Here is a 19642-nt window from a genome sequence, read left to right as displayed (position 1 = left end):
CTCGCAATTTCCCACATATATATATAGTGGGGAGCACACGCGCCCATCTTCCCCCGCGTCGTAGCGGTCGCGTCGAGAGCCGGCATAGATGCGGGAGAGAGGCGCAATACGCCCTCTCCCGCTTCTCCCTCACTTTCGCGACGCACGCGCACCCTTCCTCCCTGACTCGCGGGAAGGTAGCTGACGGGCAAGGAGGACATTCCCCTCGCAAAGGTAAAAAGGTACAAAACAGCCCCACCGGGGGAGACCTTTTCTCTCTGACTCCGGACCTCTACCTAACCTGCCGGGCTGGAGTACCTGCCGCAAACCGTGAGTGACCTCGTTTGCCTGAATACCCCGGGCAACGAGGCCAGCCTACAATCACTTCTTACAGAGAGGACGTCCCTCTGCCGCTGTTCTTTATTGCTAGTAGCAATAAACGTTGTTACAGTTGACGCCGCTGGTTGCCTCATTCGTTCGAACCCGACGTAGCCGCGATTCCCGCTCTACAGGTTGGGGAGTACCACAAAGCGACTGTGTGGGGCTAGATACGGAGCTCACCTTGAGCCCAAGCCGCACGCAGAGTGGAACCCCCAATATGTATATATATATATATATATATATATATATATATATATATATATATATATATATATATATATATATGTATGTATGTATATATGTGTGTGTGTGGGTGTGTGTGTAGCGTCTGTTCAGCAGGAGTTGCCTTGCGCACCGCGACACGCCAGTATGTCGCACCCGTGCATAGTTAGAACGCCTCACGAGGAGTCGTTATCGTTGTGGTCGCCCATCTATGGGGGACTGGTTCAGAAACGAGTGAATTATTCCAACTTATAACCACAAATAAACTTCCAATACGGTATCTATAGAGTGAATGCTGTTGATAAGCGGAAATAAGATGTTCAAATGAAATCAATATTGGTAGGAAGAATCAGAAACCATTCATTCAAAAGCGCGCACACACACAAAAAAAGGCAAACGGAAAAGACACAAATTTAACAGGGCAATAGGTTGAACTCTACAACAAATTCCTGGACGTCGGGGCAAACACTCTTGTGGGTGAATTTCGCAGTATAGGCCCAAGAGTCCAAGCTCAACGATATACCTTGCTCTTGCTGTCATTAGATAGATAGATAGATAGATAGATAGATAGATAGATAGATAGATAGATAGATAGATAGATAGATAGATAGATAGATGGATAGATAGATAGATAGATAGATAGATAGATAGATAGATAGATAGATAGATAGATAGATAGATAGATAGATAGATAGATAGATAGATAGATAGATAGATAGATAGATAGATAGATAGATAAATAGATAGATCACCGCCGTCCATTCGTGCTCTGCGAGGAGAGTGATTAGTGACTCTGTATATGAAACAAAAAAAAAGAAAAAGACAACATTAAATACTGAATGAGCAGACATACCTGAGAGCAGCCCTTGTAGACAGAGAATTACGTGGTTGTAGCCGGTGTTTTATTACGAGGAGAAATCGCTGACGATCATTCAACACTCCCGTACATGCATAGCTGGTGAAAACTGTGCCAGAGACAACGAAATATACGCCTACGAGGCCTGGCCAGCTCATATATACTTTTTTACGTACGCTACTCCAGTTTTAGAAGAATTTGGGAAAGGAAACTAACACAAGTAATAATTTACTGTTGTAGCAGTTTTCATTTACTTTTGTGAACATGGATTTCGTAACTGGCATGAATTACGCTCCCATTTGTGAAATTCTAATTGTCTTTTTCTTCTTAATGTGAGCAAGATTTATTATCACTTTAGAACGCTCTAACGCACCATGATATCATGCGCTCTACAATTTTATTCATTTAGTGTTGAGTCCTGAGAACCGACCAACGTTGCTCCTCGCTTCACGCGGCATGTACAGTAGATCATTCTTAGAGGGATCTTAAGTAACATGAAAGCCCTAAATCTTTCATGGCTGCCTTAAGGAAACAAAGAAGAAAAAAGGAACATTAGATGGACCATATAAAGAATTAGTGCGGAAGAAAAAGCAGATTCGGGAGTTTGCATACGACGTTGCGGAGTCAGTCGGAAAGTCCTTCCGGTCGTTTGTTCCATACCAGGTAATCCACCGTCGCCCGTGCTTCGTCGTACTCGCAGTTTTCCTTCTCGAAACCCACTTGTCTGATGAGACGCAGTGCCCCAAGCGCTCGCGCAAATATTCTAATAAGTCGATTCTCGCAATGCCTGGGGCACTAAATAGTTCAACTTGAGAAGCATCTGCAAGTCAAATCATCCGGAAGAATCCCTGTACCACGAGCGCGTGCACCACTCGTCTAGAGAGCTCGGGAAACGGGCTTGCGAAGCCCTCCGCACCCCTTCCCGCCAAAACGAGCGCGTACATAGAACGAACGTTCGGGCCACAACAGCTCCATTTACGAAACTGGCGCCGCGATAAACGATCGGATTACAGGCAGCTCCGAGCGAGCGCAGCAGCTTTCCTATTCTTGGTCCTTAGTTCCGTATTACGCGTGTTCCCCATTAGGCAGCAGAAAATGGATAAACGAAAGCAACATGCAGTGTAGAAATCGAGGGGGCGGGGTGACGGGGGCTAAAAGGAAGAGAAAATTAAGCGAGGCGGAACCGGCGAAGATGCAGAGGAACGGGGCTTTGGTGACAAGAAACGGCTCAAGTCGTTGTAACGTGACTACCAAATTTGGCGTTGGAGCGTCGTCCTGTCTGAAGGCCCAATGAGCCTTTAATGGTTCGGTCTTAGAGCTCCGCGTAATTGCGACTGCGGCGAGTAGTGCCTACGTTCTAGGGCTTGCCTGGGAGATTATGTTAACGATGCCATTTAGAGAAAATGGCATATTACGCACGATGGACATGGTGGCAGCGTTCAGGAAATGCGCCCAGCGCAGGCGGCGGCGCGCATTTTGGCCACGCGCTCGAACAAAGCCCCGAGCCAGTCAGCGCCGGCTGCGTGTGCCCGCCTTGTATAGGACGCAGCCGCGACTTGAGGTCGCACCGCGGGTCCGTTGCGCCTCTCGCTAGCAGCGTGTAATGTCCCCAGCCTTACTGGGTAACGGACGCTTGAAGCTCGACACAGCTCTGGTGCTGAGAACGTTCTTCAAGACGTGCTCACGTGACGGCGCAAAGTTGAGAAAAAAAGAAGAAAAGGACACGAGTTGAATGCGGTGGCCAACGACACGGGCGTACGCGTGAGAGCGAGGCCCGCATAATTACGGCGTCAACCAAATCACGCCCGAAGTGGTCGTAAACGACGCCTGACGCACAGAAAGGAAAATCTTGCATTGGCACACGAAATATTTAGGCATCTTTAGCAGTCATTTACGTAAACGAATCTTTCCCACGGCTAACCAAATGGATGGTTAATGGACATTTTCGAACGTAATCCCGCTCCTCAACTCTCATCAGCATGCAGATGGCAGAACTGGGCGCACTTCATCTGAAAGAGTTTTCTGAAAACGATACACTAAGGAAAGAGCGAAATCTCTTTAGGTATAACTGCCGTTTGACTATAACATAATCATACGCAGTTATGCACACACGCACGCACAGAGAGAAAGAGAGAGAGAGAGATAAAGGATGCGTAGAAATCCAGATAGTTTAACCAGAGGTAGTTTTGGTTGACTACTCTGCAACGGCAGAAGAGTAAAGGTTAAAAAGAAAGAAAAATCCTTAGAGAAAGAGAGAGCACTACAAACTAAGTAAACCACATACATTATCCCGCGGTAGCAGGCAGGTTCACAAAACATATTAGCCTATTATGTAGATTTGTCGTAGGAGCTTGAGCAGTGCAGCTTTTGCACATCATTTTCCTTTGTACATGCGACATGAAACATTCACTAAAGAGTTTTTCTAATATTCCTAGTATCTGGGCTATAGCGTTCTGCTTCTGAGCGCGACGCCACGGTACCGAACCTGGCTGTGGCAGCCTCATTCATTTTGCAGGTGAAATCAAGTCTGCCTGTGTATTGATATTCGAGAACACGCTAATGAATTCCATGTGCAGGAGTCAGAGTTAATCTGAAGCCCTCCGATATAGACGTGCTTCATAGCTTCCAGTAGTAGGTATGTGACATCAAATCCCAATGATAATTATTACTTGCCACTGCTATTTCTTATCTGCACGCTGCCCACAAGGATGCGACACTGACAAGCTTTGATCACCAAGTAAGAATTACATCAGAAAGATCAAATAAAGTAGCCTTTTCTTCCGCTAACACCGTACCGCATAGTCTTCTTTTCGAAGGCATAGTGCCGTGAACCCAGCAAGGGTGACTGGCACCCGAGTCACGATATCCATTTTAAAGCACTTCATTTACATTTACCTCTACAGCTGCTTATTTGTATTGTCACTCTGTTTTTCCTGTAATAAGTTGTCGCTATCATCCATATTTACCAATTTTCAACACGCATAGTCACTGTAATCATGATAGACATTGTCCCCGCAGTGTACACAAGTGCACGCCCTGGCTGGTAGGAAACTGAAGCAACGAACAGCACACAATTGGGACACGAACATCCAGCGTGCCTATAGTGGCAATAGTCTAAAACAGGCGCTCAAAAATATCTAGTCCAAGAGACGACGAAACGGAATGCATTGGAGGAAACGGGAATGTGCTAAAGAACTACGCGCTCACGCGGCAGAACATAAATTCATCTCAACTGTTTTTTTGTTGACGCGTCCAATGTTTCAGCAAAAAGCATGCGAAGTTTGAAATGCAGAAGTCTATAAAGCTAGTTATACTTTGGAGCAGAAAGAAGAACTACTTAGATGCAAAGTCACCTAACCGAACGTTTAATTTCACGTTATTGCAAAAGTAACGTAAAACAAAAAGTTACAGTTTTACCCGAAACGCGAATCATCCATGTCGACGACAAATTATTAGACAGCTATATGAAATAAAGATAGCAGAATTATCGACTGTCTAAATTATATGAAGCATTCAGTTGCTAACAAAATTATCAATTATGGTGTCACGCGCGCACAGGAAAACATGAACACATCTCACTCGATGACCGCGGACACTCGCTGTCAAAACGCTGGCACGAGGAAGAGCGGTAGCAATAGCGATCGAACTGACCTTCACGCTGCCTCTCGCTTCGACGCGAACTAGACGCGCGAGAACACAGCACACACAAAGCCATGGGATATCTAGGGCTGCCTAAGCTTTGCACCCATGGCAGGTGACCTCCAAGATAGGGCGTTCAAGGTAGCCGCGCTCCGCCGCGTCAGGCACAGCCACGCGGCTGAGCGCGCGCAAGATGACGACGGAGATCCTCACTGCCGTCTTTCCTTGCGCCAGCGAGATCAAGCCACCATTCTTCTCGGCTCACTCCAGCATGTTGCCCTTGCATCTGCAGCATACGGCATGCGGCCGCGATGTTATCGCACTTGCACTTGATACGCGACTTTACGGCGACGCCGACGGCACAGATTAGCCTGCTATCGACTTCCTATCGCAATAAAAAGAAAAATTCGTAGAAGCAAGCCTAAATTAAGTCAGAACTTGAGAGAAGAGAGCGTGACTTGTTTATCGACTATTCGCGTCGTTTTAGAGCTGACTTGTTTCATCCATATGGCGCAGCAGAAAGAGAGAAAGGGAAACAAGAAAAGCCAGTGAGGTTAATCAGACGCACGTCTGGTTTGCTACTCTGCCCAGGGAAGTGGGGAGAAGGAGAGAGAAAATTATAAAGGAAAGGCAGGGAGGTTAACCCGGACTGAGCCCAGTTTGCTATCCTACACTGAGGGAAGGCAAAGGGGAGGCAAAGATTAATAAACAAAGAGAAATTTCACTGTGGATATCGCCGATGTTGTAACAGTTTTCTGCTGTATATGACTGACGGTCACTCAATCCGGTTGCTTTCAAAACTCGCAGCAGCGCTTTTGTGGCCTTTTGTAACAGCGATATGCGAGTCTATGTTCGAAAGATCTCGTACAGGGCGAATGGTTTTTTTTCCAACTGATTTAAAGCTGTGTGCAGAGGGGGTGAGGGATGAAAAGAAACAAGGAGAAGGCTAAGAGACATAGTTCACTCGCACCGTAGTAGGCGTAGGGTGTCTACAGGCGACTTTTCAGGTCTGCTGATTTCAAAACAGTGATAAGAACATGCGTAGCTTTCTAGATTGATGATTGATGAAGCCAAGCACCCAGAATTTTTGTCCCTGTAGAAGGCCGAACGTCCGGTTGAGTGAGTGCGCTGCGAAGGCGCTGACGTTGGACGTCAAAGCGGGTGCAACGGCAGAGGAGCTACTCAACGCTTACTCCGCTCTTACAGTGGTCGCACATAGGAGAGTCAGCTACTAGGGGGAAGGGATATATCGCAATTGGTCGTCAATCTGTAGGGCTAGGGGTCCTTGCATAATCCCTCAAATTTGATCGAATAATTGAGTACTGTGCCTACATGCTTTTCCTAAACGGTCTACAAGTGTTTGATTCCTCCTCGTTCGGAGTGATATTTTTTACCCTTGCTGGTACTGGAATAGCAGGTCGCCTGTACAATTTGCTGCAAACTTTCTATCTGGCCGCCGAATGAAAGTATCGACTCGAAGAGTAGCAAATGACATGAAGCCCATGACACGAGGTGTGCCGCAAGGCAGTGCTCTTTCGAGACTTCTTGTCAGCTGTGCTCTTGCTTCTCTTCCAAGCCGTTTGCCCCAAGACTACAACTGTACTGCAGCGATCGCAATCTATGCTACCGATATTGTTCTATGGATTAGTGGACCTTTAAGTCACGGTCCGCGCCTTTCTGAGAAACTGCAAGAAGCACTTGGTGTGACCACAGATTACCTTAGTGAAGTCTACCTAGAAATTTCAGCTGAGAAGGCAGTGGCCATTAATAGCTTACCATCCGCGACAACGGGCTCGTTGCAATATGAGTCACTTGCACCTTGATGAGACACCTATACCTTGGGCGCGACAACATCGATAATTAGGTGTAATTATTGACGATCGTATTTTGTAGGCCTGCTATGATGTAGGACAAAGGATCCGCTCCCTTCTAAATTTTGCTGCAGCGCTGAATGCTTGAGGTAGTGAATGAGATCAAGACACCACACTGCAAGTCTATCAGGCAGTTATACTCTCTATATAGTGTTCTGTACGCTTCACCACAATTGAACATACCGCTTGGCCTGATGTATCAGTTGGAATAAAACCACCGCATTGCTGTTTGAATGGTGCTTGAATTGCCCCGTGGATCCTAGTCTACTCCTTTGCTCAAAGAATCTCAGTGGATGCCCCTTAGTGTACATGCAGATGAGCGAGCACTACGCCATATCGAGCGTCTTCACTGGGCACCGGATGGACTAGTGCTCCGCGCCCAGCTCATCAGTCACCCTTCGTCTTGCATGCGAAAAATAGCGATGACATTTTCCAACTTTACTGGTGAGCATGACTCGACAGCTCCTGTGACCGATAGTTTAGGCGAAGTTAATTTCCCCATACACATTCACATTCCTGATATTAAGAAAAAGTTGCGACTATTTGTACCAGCTTTGTGCCAGTTAAGCTTTTTTCACATATGTGAAGAATATTGTGAACACAAACAAATGTAGACTGACACCTGACTACATGACGACAAAAGTGCATCTGCTGCACTCTGCTGCAGTGAACAACGAGCACGCCATGTCCGTATGCCATACGGTACCTCCATCACTACTGTTGAGTTAGTGGCCATTCACAGCTTCCAAGATGGCTCTCTTGAGCGACTCACGTGCAGCATTTAGTCGCCTACAGCAACCAGACAATGACAGCCCTATCGCGGATTGCATTATCGGCTGTATTCGCGAAATTGCATCTCGTGGTGTGTGTCTTTAATATGCCAGTGGATACTGTCGTACGTTAATATGCCAGTGGATACTGTCGTACGTGGGAACTGCCGGCAATGAAGAGGCGGACCGAAAGGCATCTCGAACAAGTGAGTGCTGCATTAGTCCAGAAGTTTCCAGCCAGCTCGTTGATGCTCATCTGCTGATTCGCTGCCACTTGCTCCCACAGCACCCGGATCTTCTCTTTCTCTTCTAGAGCCGGTAGGCGTTGTGCCCCCCATGGTCGAAGTTGATAGCTAACTCTCTTCTTTTTCTCTGTGGTGCTTTCTATGTTTGAAAAGCAAATAAATAAATCAAATACATCTTTGTGTCGTCTGGCTTTTGTGGCACCCCATAGTGCCCATCTCTCCCCTTCATTCATTGGAAGTAAGAGAGATCGCATTTATTTACCTAAAATTGCAAATATATGCGTTCTCACTGAATGAATTCATGACTTTGTAATTGGTCTTCTGTCTTCTTTCTCCTTGTTCCTCCTGGACTAAATCTTTTCTCTTGCAGTAATTTTGTAATAAGCCTGGGATATTTTGACATCCGCACAACTTAAGCCCACTTCGAGAACAGTGAAAGGGCCTCATCATGAACGCGAAGGATTGGTTGTGCTTAAGGAATTGCGGAGAGACTAGGTATGGGCAAAAAAGAATTAAAAACGAAGTAGAATAATACATGTCACTCAAAGAATACGTGACCAAGCCGTTTGGACTGCCGTCGAGTAACCGTGAAACGCAGCTCTTGGGTAATAACTTTTGTGTCTTTTATGTTTTTCTCGTCTAAACCTTAAATTGCACGCTGTACGACATCCAAGCTCTTCTAAATCCCGTTCCTCTAAGAGCGGAACACGCTCGACGTATCCGAGCGCCTGTATGTAATTCTCCGGATATAGTGAAGCAGCCCGCCAGGACGCGGCCGGGAACCATGGCTTAACAATAAGCGCATTAGCTTACGGCTGCACGACTTGCGGGGTGGGCGGCACGATCTTTCCACTAAAGAGCAGTGGCCAGATGGGAGAGCGAGGGCTGGCTCGATGGTTTCCCTTCATCGCCTCGGCTTGCCGCCATTAGCTGGATAAGAAAGAAAATAAAGTAGCCGCGTCCTCTGGTGAATGATGTGAGAACCCTGTCAATTGCATAGTTGTGAGCTAATGTCTTCTTTACTCTACATGGCGGGTGGTTCATTTTCAGCACAAGACAGCTCAAGCGGTTGAGACAATGTACAAAGGGTCCGGTCGCAGCATGGCAAAGGTACCCTTCAGGCTCGACTTATTCGTTTTAGACAGTTCTTAAAGCAACCCTTAGGCGTCTCTGCAGCGCTGCGTTTCTTCGCATCAGTCATCTGGTCCACCCGCTTGGAATGAAGACGCTTACTTACTTTTACTTTTTACTATTACTATTTAGTATTGTTCTATTTACTATTACTTTATTTATTATTTAATCATCCTGACATGTACTCTGTCAAAGAAAGAACAAGAAAAGCCGGCCATAATATGCTGCGGCCATCTAAGCTGGCCTGAGAGGTGGCTGTGCGCATAGCCAGTCACCTAGACGATGTCTACGTGACCACTACAAGTTAAACATTCATTTAGTATCTAGTCACTTTCAGTTAGACTAGCATGGCAGATATGCCACTTAGATTCGTGTTCTTAGTTTCAGAGGCGAGATAAATGTGATGATTGTAAATGATGCACCATTGACAAGTGCTTCTTGCTGCTGCAGGACACCCGCATGTGCTTTCAATATGTTACTGTTTGCTCATCGTCTCGAATTTACGTCACCCGCTTTCCCCGTGTTTTCCATTGTTTGATTTGACGCGATTTGATTGCTTTGCTACTTCTTCCGGGCGATGCAGAATATAACAAATTTCTGCGCATTTTACGAGCTTAAATATCATGTGTGAGCACGAGAAAAACAACCCGTAGTTTGGTCCTAAAGGCGAAGCACTGATTGCGATACGAAAGTATTAGGCAGCTATACAAAGTAAGGTTCGGAGTTTCATCGGCCGTATAAGTTCCCTTATCAGTTAGTTAACATTACCTTACTAAATAAATTAACAAGCATGATGTCTCGCTTGCAATGGCAAACATAAACCAATCTCAATCAATGACCAAGAACCCTCGCTGTCGCAACGCTGGCGTGATGAAGAGCGCAGGCAGGGGGGAGCAAACGATTTTGCTGCCTTTCGCTTCAACGCGTATCCACAACTTGGTACTACACACTAAACATTTTTACACCCTTATGGGTGTTAATAGGGGTGCTTTCGGCATTTACAGCTATGCTCACACCCTTCTAGCACCCTTTTCGGCCAAAGCACCCTATCACAAGGGTGGATACCACACATAAGGTGTGACTTTGCTCAAAGAAGGGTGTTAAATCGATGCCTGAAGGGTGTTGAACGTATTGATGCATAAATCTGAGTAACGTGTACACGTCCATGCATTGAGCAATGTGTGTATGTATTGCATTTTTAATGCGAAAGCGTTTCATGGCCTTTCAGGTAGGAAAGGTGGCGTTCTCCGCAACAACAATCCATACGGGACCCTGCTCATGCCAATCTTGTCATTTCCCTTGAAAGCATTCAGAAAGCATTCAGAACCGCGCCGCCCGTTTTATTCTCTCAAATTATTCACTTCATTCTAGCGTCACGTCCATGAAAAGAACACTAGGTGAACCTGACCTTTGGTTACGTCGCAAATACTTTCGTCTCTGTCTTTTTCATAGAATATGCTAATTTAACCCTTCTCGTGAAGAAAATCTTTTTACCACACGAAGTTCTCGTCTCGCATCGACCATCAACACAAAATTGATGTGCCATTCTTCCTTTTTGCCAAGAACAGCCACTGAATGCAACCGCCTTCCCGCCTCCACAGTCTCAATTTGTGACACCACTGATTCAAGGTCGCCGTTCAAGTTATCTTATGGTTTGATTTTCTATTTTTGCGCTGCATTGCAATTATTGCATATTTTCACCACTTCTTTCTGTTGTGCCTACTAGGCCTTGAATGTATATAATAAATAAATAAAATGTGAAGTCATCACCGTCTTGTATGACCTCAGTAGTGATACAGAAGGTAGTAAATACAACAACGTTAAGTATGAGCAATTATGGGTAAATAATGCGAAATAATGTGAATAATGGTGGAATAAATTGCATTAAGGTTCGTACAAACTATAGCATGGTGGATTACGGGACATTAAGGTAGAATTGTGAAGAACACGTGACAATGTATGAACTAACGTGTCATGGTCACGTGACAATTTCAAGTGTAGATGCGTGAAGCGATTAAGTTTTCCCATTCCTAAGTGACTGTCGATATTTCTTCAAGGATTCTGATGTTACTGGCATGACGGCCCCTCCAAAAATGTATCATCCAGAAAAAGAACGCCCTTTCACTTACAATTCCATTATCATTATTTTTCGTGCTCACAGGAATATTAACAAGCAATTAAACACTTCTAGAAAAACTGCAGTAGCAGAGCGAAAGCACGAGAGCAACTTGCGCAATTCTGCACTAATATTTCGGTGCCCTTAATAGCCCAACAAAGAGTAGTGAAATGGAAGAAGCTGTTTGGATACATTGCTGAACAAACAGGGACGTGCTGTTGGACGAGCCTCTGCTGTACAATGGCATCAACGTACAATTTGCATGGTGAATCCATAAAGAAGACTTATAGAGGCGAGATCACGTTGGAAGTTCTCAAACCCGAATTTCCACGTACCTTGCCTAATTCATTCAGAGGTTTACTAAGCTACTGATCTGCTTTCTAAGTGCTTTCTAAGTCCTCAAATACAGCTTGTAAGGCAGAGCCTATATATTAAGGGCTGGTGTCGTCAAAGCTGTAATTTCTTATCCAGAGCATACGCACTTGCAAACGCAGTCTTCAGTCTCCTCATGAAAGTTTACGCGTCGCTGTCGCACGACCAAGATGTGAGCGTCTTTATCGAGCCATGATATCGCTGAAACTACGCTGTGACCTCGCAAAGTTGCTTCGTTCGGACGCAGCGAATAATCTAATCGCACCAGCAGAAGAGCGCCGATCGTCTCGCTCACGGTCCCGATTTGTGTACTGTACCCTCAGTGATGCAGCACAGACTGCACCCCCCACCCCAAAATAAAATGCCCGGCATGAAACGTAGTAGCAACTACCCGCCTCACCACTCTAGTTAGAGACCACAACGAAGCAGCAGCAAACAGGCGGCCATGCGAGCAAGCAAACCTGTCAGAATAAACGTTCAATTTGCGCGGCCGCCCCATGCCCAATGAAAAGCGACCGGAAGTGACGGCCGACGCTGTACCATCACTTCGGCGTGTGGCAGGACGGGAAGGCGGAAGCTGCGCCATTATGCTCGTTTTCGCGTGCGTTCGCGTCGCGCGCTGTGCGAAGTCATTTTACACGTGTGATTAGTTTTGCGCGCGGGGTAGAAAAAGATGTGGCCCATGCTTTGTGTATTACTCGTGCCCCACTTCAAAGCGAAGCGTTCGTACGCACTGGAAGATGGATCCACGAAGGCTGAAACGAGAAGTTGCAACGTGCCCGGTCGGTAGTACTGGCATGATGGAAACTTTCAGGCAAGTGCCCGTATATTTGGTATTTGTTTTGTTCGCTTTAGAAATATCTCACTGTGATCTCGTAGCACAATTCATAATTCGCTAATGTAAGAGCAAGAGCAGCTGCACTCCTACTAGGGCAAGTTAACTACCTCGATCACGTCCCGTGTGACTAATGTTTGTCAAATCTACATCGGGTGTGGTGCGCCTGCATAGTTACGCTTTGTTTCTCAGCGCTTGAACGTTCATTGATGTGATTCTCTTGTGCGTTCGGCGCGGCTGCTTGTAATACGGTCGTTCGCACTTCAGTTAAATGTGGTCGACCACTTTTGCGTCGCGTAGAAAAAGGACTGGCTTAGCCACCTTTCGAAGGAACCGGCGCGGTATTGGTTCTCCCTGATGCGGTTGCGTGCTGCTGTTGCTGCTTGCCGGACGCCTTCAGCATTTTTCCGGCTCGCTTTGTCTGTGCGTGTGCGCGTGCTCGCGCTCGGCTTGATTTGTGTGTGCGCTCAGCTCAGCTCGCTTTGTGTGTGTGTGTGTGCGTACGTGCGCTCGGCTCGCTGTGTGTGTGTGTGTGTGTGTGCGTGCGTTCAGTACATGCCGGTTTGTATGGGCCGGCGTGTTTGCGCGTGTATAGTGCGTACGTGTTTTGTGAGTGTGTTGTCTGTGGGTCGCTGTGTGTGCGTGCACGTGTTAGCGTGTCTGCCTGCATGCATGTATGTGTGCTTGTTTGTGTTCATCAATGTGCGCGTGCGCGCTTTTGTGTCTGCGCTTGGAGAGTGCGTATACTTGTGTGTGCGTGTGGGTGCGTTTTGTGTGCGTGCGTATGTATTGCATGAGGCCGGTAGAGTTTTACTCGCAATAAAACTCTTCCGATTTGGTGCAGCGAGTGTTCCCGCCTGAAAGCCGAGTTTGGTTTCAAGCCACCCTGGACAACTGCTGTATGAGGCGCCGTTTCTCGGGAGGACCAGTGGGAAGGCGCCAAGTATACGCTTCGTCCTTTTTCCTCCCATGCCCTGATGAATCGATATCCTTGTTTTTTATTGTGAAAGGAACGTTACATCCAGAGCATAAATAAATGATTAAGAAATCTGGTAGTGTGTTTCGCCATTACAATAATTCCGATCTTAAAGACGTGGATTTCCCATTAGCCCACATTTCTTTTGATGCAGACAACCGCTGAAATTGTTAGCGGCAGGTTATTCGAGACGTTCTACGTATATAGCAATTGTCTTCAGGAGCTTTAATGAATTTTGAAAATTTGAAGTGTTGTGCTTTAGAGGTATCATATACAAGCTTTAGGTCTCCGGGTAATTTGCATGCCCTTCGAGAGCTGTCGCCTATAGCCATATTGAAACTCGTAACTACAGTTTGGAGCACTGGGGAAGCTAGAAGGCTTGTCCTGGCTCTCGAGAAAGTGGCTGGAGGTGTAGGTTGAGGAGTTTGGGGTTGGTAACACAAAGTATTTTTTATGCCTTAGCAGTAGGAGTGACACAGGATAAAAAAATGTGTGTGTCAAGCACAGGAAGCTGCTCATGTGGTAGAAGCATGCGTGTGTGTGAGTGCGCCCATGCATGCTTGCGTGTGATGAATTCTCTCCTCAAAAGGGAGTATGTGTGTAAGTGAGCTATTTCATTGCTGGTCTGTTTGCCCAGAATTGGCAAGAAAACACAATAATCAATTTAACTTGAAATAATAAACTTCAAAGCATACTGGCGACAGCAGCATACAAGCATGCAGCTGTGTGACAATCTTAATGCATGACTGCAACAACTGGAAGGAGGCTTGCTTCTTCTTCAGTAAGCAGCACGAAGTCCATATTCTTGGCTTTTCTCGTGTAAACCAAAAGGAGGCTCATTGCCAATGATCTTGTCTTTTGCTCTAATAGCATTTGTTTATCCTGTACTTAGAGCGTCGTTTCTCGCAGGTCATGCAGATGGTAGCAGCAATTTCACAATGCCCAGCCTTGGCGCCCCCCATCAAGAGCAAGCCACTTGCGTTCGCCTTCAGACAGATGGTTAATGTCTTCTTGAAAGCGGTTGAGAAGACAACATTGTAAGTAGATATAGTTGTGTAGGTAATATAATAAGTCCAGTTATAATTTAAAACTCAGGCTCCTTGGCCGCCTAAGCTTGATATGATGTGCAGTTGTCTGTGGTTGTAAATATTGCCGATGGTACAGTGCATACTGTAGGTATGACTGCTGATCCAAAGTATGCATTTGCATTTTCTTGATGGTCTTTTATAATGAGGATTTTCTTTGTGCAAGAATATTCACAGAATGCCGGGGCATTGTAGCATCATATTCTTTATTGTGCATTCACTGCTAATTTCGTGTGACCTTCGTGCTACCAATTTATTTGCAGGAAAGAAATATTTGTTTACTCTCTGCAATGAGCTTGTTATTTGCTCATTGCATTACACTCTTCTACCTTTAATTTATTCCCATATAATTATCAAAACCTTAAAATTTCAGCTGATCTAATTTTGAATACAGTATCAAAATCAAAATGCACCGGATTGCAATCTAGACTGCAAGGGATTTGAAGAAATTACAAGAAACCAGGACCTCTCGGGAGCGTTAAACAAACGTTTCCGCAGGTAATGTGCCTAATTGTACTGAGCTAGTTGCTCACGAAAATTGCAAGCATATTTCATTTCACATAGTTTTGCAGGATATAGCAGGCCTATCATAGTCTCTGAGCACAACCTTACCTCATTTGCATCATGAAAATGTCTCATGCTTAATTTGGGACAAGTTTTGAAAAATGAATGTATCATAATTTTGAAACTACACAAAGTATTGGTTGAGACTAGACAGTTTTCAAACAACTTGACCATGTTGAACTTAGCCATTACAGGACGGAAAAAAAAACATGCACAGGAGCACTCATTCAATGAAATGTGATGCTTGTGGTTATTTTCCACATGCAAAATGTACTTTTAAGCGAGAGAGGGCAGGTAGCCAATATACAACCATTGTGACTCATGCGGGTAGTAGCAACACAGGATGAGAAATGGTTGTGTCTCTGAGGTTCATTGAATATGTGAAAACTCATATGCAGTACCCCCCCCCCCCCCTATGAGGGGTAACCGTGCAATATGACGATTGTTCTAGGAGACAAGAAATTTCAGGCTCTAGTTGAGAGGCTACAGAAAGAAGGACCATGTAAATAGTCACAGATTAACATAAACTGCATCGGAGTGGCTTCACAGTTTAGAGCATGAAGTGGGAGCATGAGGAAGGATCATAAGTTTAAATAAGGGAATACTACTTGTCAGTGCATTGCCAAGCTAACCCATTGAAAGAAGGGGGCGTGCTCTAAGAAAAATAGTTGACAACACATGCTAAATTTTCGAGGAAAGTATGCCAAAATGCCCATTCTTACTAAATTAGTAAATAAGAAATACACGATAAATTTTAGGATGCAGAAAGTGTAATAAACTGCATTGGAAAGTTGGATATTGTTGGGCTGGATGCATGTATTGCAGGGCAAATGAGAATGCCAGTGGGGATTCCCTCATTTTCGTTTTGTGTGCACTCTCTGTAAAACAGTTCTCTTTGTCTCCTAGTGTAATAATGTTGTGTAAAAACAGTCATTTTTAATGCCTTGTGCATTTCACTCTTAATGTGCCATATCCCGTAAGCTTCTCACCTGCAGTACTTCTAAAGTGTAATGCAGTTATATTGCAGATTTCATAATGTCAATTTTGTATTAAGGTGACATACACACTCTTGGACAAATGTTTGTTGTTGAGAGATGTCATTGGTAGTCTTTAAACTTTATTCATTCTTATTTTCTATGGTGAAAAGGCTACTGTAAATTTATGTTTTTGCTGCTGTATGTGCCTTGTGTTCACAATGACATAGTGGTTTAGCATTCACAGTAACATGCAATTCCTTAATTTGCAAAATAGAAACTTCTCCTACCTTTCACTGTCTTGCCCAGTTGCCTGAGTGGTGCATTCTGCCCATTAATTAAGTTTGTTACTTTGACGAGCTTGTTGCTTTATCAAATTTTCCACAAAGTACATGTGTAATTGCACGGACTGAATTCTCATGATTCTCTTCTTATTTTGCTAATGCAGGATGCAAGATTCCAGCAATGCCATGCGCTGAATTTATTGGTCAAGATGCTCAGAGAATGGAGTCCCTGCACCTCGTGGTTAACCGTGAACATTTCTTTTTCTTTTGGAAAGCTAAAGGCCATTTGCTGCATCACTTGCATTATTGCAGCTCAGATGTGTACTATATTTTTCTAATTTTTAATCAATATTGGCTGTTCAGTATAAAAAATGACGTACAGCGTGAAGGACAAGGACTGCGAGAGACACACTCCACTGACTTTCAACAATATTTTATTGCGTTGCCACATCGTGTGTGTATACACAAAGGGGTCATGCGCAGAAAATGAAAGCCAGTCACAAGGGGTGTTCTAACAGCAAGTCGTAAAAACATGGTCACTTGAAAAAAAAAACATCACAATTTCTATCTGTTTAGATACAAAATTTCACTAGGGGTCAGCGTGATAGAGGGGGCACTAACGCACACACTACCCAGTTTTCTGGTGAAATCGGCTTCAATAATTTACCGGGTGAGCTGTGTCTCGCTAAAACTTCCGTATCTTAAAGAGGGGCATGCAGCCGCAGTCCCGGCAATGAATGCCTAAGTGGCCTTGAACAGTGTTATTGACGTTGTTATAGTGCTCTCTTAAACGATCATTTAGGCGCCTGCCTATCTGTCCAATATATTTACTGCCTCAAAATGGGAATTTGGGAAACCACATTCGTTGCACACATCGCAAAACGTTTTCTGTGCCCGGCAGAGCAACAACTCTGACGTGATTTAGGCGCGTTTACACACTTACAGAGCCTTGCCAGCTTTTCCGGGGCTGAGAAAAGGACTGTGATTTCTGCCGGTTCCCTAATCTTTTTTAGCCTATGGGAGACATCATGAACATACGGTAGCACTGCAAACCTGTGTCTTTCAACCGGCTGGTTCCTTGACCGAGCGCGCTCATCCTGTTTTGTGCACTTCAGAAGCTGTTCCGCTATGGCTGAAATTAAGGCCAAAGGGTAGCCAACCCAAGAAAGGTAATCAGCCTGTGCAGCAATGCTATGTTGCATCTCGTGTGAGCAAGATTTATTGAGGCTGTTAAAGAGGCAAAGCTTTACAATATCTCATTTGACTTTGTTGGACAGATAGGCAGGCGCCTAAACAATCATTTAGGAGAGCCCGATAACAACGTCCATAACACTGTTCAAGGCCACTTCGGCATCCATTGCTGGGACTGCGGCTGCGTGCCCCTCTTTGAAGGTACGGAAGCTTTAGCGAGACACAGGTCATCCGGGAAACTATAGAAGCAGATTTCACTAGAAAACTGGTTAGTGTGTGCGTTAGTGACCCCTCTATCGTGCTGACCCCTAGTGAAGTCTTGTATCTCAACAGATAGAAATTCTAACGTTTATTTTTTTTCAAAGGACGATGTTCTTAGTACAGTCACTTGCTGTTAGACACCCCTTGTGACTCATATTCTGCGCATGCCCACTTTTGTGCAAATACACATGATGTGGCAACGTAATTAAATGTTGTTGGAAGTCAGCGCAGTCTGTCATCTCTTGCAGTTCTTGTCATTCAAGCTGTACGTAATTTTATCTCATTAATTGCAAACTATCCCAAGAAACTACCCTTGTTCAGTATAATTATAATGTTTGATACGACCACTTGCTGGCAAATGTTAACAGTGTGATGTTTAACTTGAACTTTTGCATGACTGCCTATGCCTGTGTTCTTTTAGTAACCAGAGTATGGCTAATTTATTAAACCATATTTGCTAATTTACATGCTCACATGCTATAGCACGCCCTAATCTTGAATTACTGCATCTAAGTGCAAATAATTTAGAAATTTACTATGCATTTTAAAACACTGTCCACATTTTGTGCTCAGCAAAATCGTTAAAACAGTGGTTTGTTTTTATCAGGCCTCCTACTGCACTTTGCACCCAGGCACTAGTAGATGTGGAATATGCACTCTTTTGATTTATAGTAAGAAAAGAACCTATTTTCAAACTACATATTATATATGTACCAGTGCCTTAGAGTTACAAAACAAAAATTTATAGAAACTTGTATTCTAGTTAAAAAAACCGCTACACAGCACCTTTAGCCCTGAGAACTCTCGTTTCACAAAAGAGGACAAACTATGTAGGCACTAAAAAATTCTACGTATCTTTTGTGCTCAAGTAATCTTGTTGGAAATAGAAATTCAGCAATAAGGCTCCTGGCATAAACCTCACCTAAAGCATTCGATGCTAGGAAAGTATTGTTTCAGTCTGAAAAATGTTGGCCAGTTATGCTTTACATCGACTTTCCAAGCTTTTCATAATGCTTTGTGATTACATTAGTGTACACAATAACAGGTGTCTTTCTTGTGCGTTTGCTCTGCATTTCAATTGCTTCCCTAATTCACCTTTGCAATATTCCTTTTTTTAAGGCATCAAAACTGGAATTTTCGTTCACTGGAGCCTAATATTAAAAATTTAGTCCTTTATGTGGCCCAAAACACTGCGAATCAACCCAGGCTCTTTCGTTGCCGCTATACATAGTTTCTTCTCTAATAACAGATTTGATCAATACATATATTTTAGGTACCTTTGTGGGGAATGTACATGTTCTAGTACTTACCGATGTGTTTGGTGATTGTGCATGTTTATATTTCATGTGATTTATGTATATGTTGTACTCTGAATTGCAGCATACAATAAATATATTTGCGTTTTCTTGAAAATGCAGCATATATCTTACCAGTCTGTGTTGCATGCTATTTGGATATGGAAATCGTGATAACCTTGGTGTTGATATACATGCTCAAAAGTGTCAAGTTTGCTAGGTTGTATTTGTGCAGCGAAGACAGGTTTTCCAATATACACCATGAATTACTAATATGTAATGTGATCCACACGTATAGGTGTTGTGTATGCCCATCGAAGCTTCAAGGCCGGCTGTTCGACAGTGCATTTGGTAGCCGAACTTGAACCTTCTGGCACACGCAAGAGTTGCGCATGGATCGCTGTACATAGTAGTAATTGAAGGCGTGTACTGCCGAATCTGCCTTCCATACACGCTAGAAATAAAAGGGTGTACACCCTTCCAACACCCACACAGATGGGTGTTAATTTGGACGAGCACCCTTACACCCTAAATTTATTTTGCTGGACACCCTTCCTTTAGGGTGCTATAGTGGCACCTCAACTGTAGGGTGTAG

General features: G+C 44.4%; 1 long non-coding RNA gene across 1 annotated transcript; it reads left to right on the top strand.

Moving 5' to 3' along the window:
- The first annotated feature begins 12248 nt into the window (after positions 1-12248).
- LOC135897838 (uncharacterized) lies at positions 12249-19127 on the top strand. Its single transcript, XR_011509631.1, has 4 exons — positions 12249-12396; positions 13262-13360; positions 14303-14430; positions 16465-19127. It is a non-coding gene; the product is annotated as an uncharacterized lncRNA (long non-coding RNA).
- The last annotated feature ends 515 nt before the right edge of the window (positions 19128-19642 follow it).

Source organism: Dermacentor albipictus, unplaced genomic scaffold (assembly GCF_038994185.2).
Source record: "Dermacentor albipictus isolate Rhodes 1998 colony unplaced genomic scaffold, USDA_Dalb.pri_finalv2 scaffold_17, whole genome shotgun sequence".
Lineage (NCBI taxonomy): Eukaryota > Metazoa > Arthropoda > Arachnida > Ixodida > Ixodidae > Dermacentor > Dermacentor albipictus.
Note: the sequence above shows the minus strand (reverse complement) of the source record. Positions and strands in the feature narration are given on the sequence as shown.